The sequence below is a fragment of the Tenrec ecaudatus genome, chromosome 1 (genome assembly GCF_050624435.1).
Source record: "Tenrec ecaudatus isolate mTenEca1 chromosome 1, mTenEca1.hap1, whole genome shotgun sequence".
Classification (NCBI taxonomy): domain Eukaryota; kingdom Metazoa; phylum Chordata; class Mammalia; order Afrosoricida; family Tenrecidae; genus Tenrec; species Tenrec ecaudatus.
The window spans coordinates 264,048,516-264,050,552 of NC_134530.1; positions in this window are offsets into that span (position 1 = coordinate 264,048,516).

Here is a 2,037-nt window from a genome sequence, read left to right on the forward strand (position 1 = left end):
TGGATTAGTAAACTCTGGCACATACACACAATGAAAAACTCAGACAATCACATGAAACACGTCGCTTTGTGGGAAGAGCTGGCAGGAATCATGTTGAGTGAGGTAAGCCAAACTCAAAAGGACAGGTATAACATGAGTCCCCTGAGGTAAGTACAACCAGCACGGCAGGAATAGAAGAATAAACACCAATCTCACAATAAACGGGTGGAAGCATAGATAGTTGGGGGGAGGGCAGACCACACCCAGGGAGGTACGTGAGAGTCCAACATAAAGAAGGGGATGGTGGGCAGGTAGAGGGAGAAGCGGGGTGGGGAGAAACTGAGTTGATGGCTTGTGTGGAACAGGGCAGTAACTCACCCAGGGGGGAGAGTATTGGTTGTGTCCCCACAGAACTGGAATATAGACTCAACCGTGACACGCCAAACCAAGAGGCCAACATAACACACGGAGGAATCCATAAAAAGACTAGATCATATGCCCATCCCTAACCAGAAACAGCCCGACCCCCACCATGGAAGGGAGTGCCACAGAAAATGAAAATAGATTGTCTGGTGTAGGAAAGGAACTGACCTGCCACACCCAGAAGGAAGCTGAAGTAATGAAGGAGGAGCAAGGGAGAGGAACACACCTGGGCCCACCAAGCTCAAAGGACGATAGCCCGCTCGGAGTGCCCAATGCACAGAGAGGACCATATAGCCGGCCCCACTGCAAGATGTGACGATCTGCACTGACCCATGGCCCTACACGGGACAGCACGGGAGACACAGTGTGGGATGTGTGACTGAGCTGACCCCACCACATTGAGGCAAAACACTGGGGGAGTGCAATTGAGCGGCAGGGGAAGCAGAACAAGGAGGTCCCCAGGTAGTGTAAAGGATGGACTTTGGGGCCAGGGTGTGGCACCCCATCAGACTCAACCAGAAAACACTCCTAAAGGTCAACAAATAGACCTTGAACTATAAATAGGCTTTTCTTTCCTTCTCTCTTTCTTTCTTTCTTTCCCCTTTTTCCTCTTCTTTTAAATTTTGTATGTCAATGGCCCTTTTGTTTGTTAGCTTGTCGGTGTTGCGGTCGTCGCCATGTTCTTATGCACCACTTTGGTGCTGTGGAGGCCATCCACAATTTTATGCACATATTATTATCTCTTCAGGTCTATCTAGATAAGATAGGCTGGACAAACAATATGAGAAGAAAATAACAGGACCAATGGTCCCAGAGGACATGAGAGTGTGGGAGGTGGTGGAAGGGAGGAGGTATTGGCCAACCCAGGGACAAGGTAACAATGAGTGGTTCAAAACCAGTGGCAGGGAGGGGATGGGAGGACTCATAGGGAGCGACCAAGCGCAATGTAACCAAGAGGAATTACTGAAACTAGACTGAAGGCTGAACATGGTATTGGGACAGGAGGAAAGCATTAGGAAATAGAGGAAAGGAGTAGGAGGCAAAGGACATACATATAGGCCTAAATACAGCTATGTACATATGTAAATATATTTATGATTATGGGGGAAATAGATCTATGTGCATATATTTATAGGTTTAGTAGTAGGGTAACAGGTGAACATTGGACCTCCCCACACGCATTTCCGTAACACAAGAGCACTTTGCTCAGCTAAACGGTCATTCCGTGATACGCACCTTCCCGACATGATTACTGAAGACAAACGTGTGCATAGGCAAATGTGGTAAAGAAAGCTGATGGTGCCTGTCTATCAAAAGAGATAGTGTCTGGGGTCTTAAAGGCTTGAAGGCAAACAAGCAGACATCTAGCTCAGAGGCAACAAAGCCAACAGAGAAGAAGCACACAAGCCTATGTCATCATGAGGTGTTGAAGGGATCAGGTAGAAGACACCAAAGCGTTTTATGAACCCAATTAAATAATTTTTTAAAGAAGAAATGAAGCTGGAGATCACACATTAGAGCTTTGCAAAACCAATGACTTGTTCATAGCAAATACTTTTTCAACAACACAGAAGCCAACTATACAGACTGACTTCCCCAGAAGGAATGCAGAGAAATCAAATTGACTACATCTGT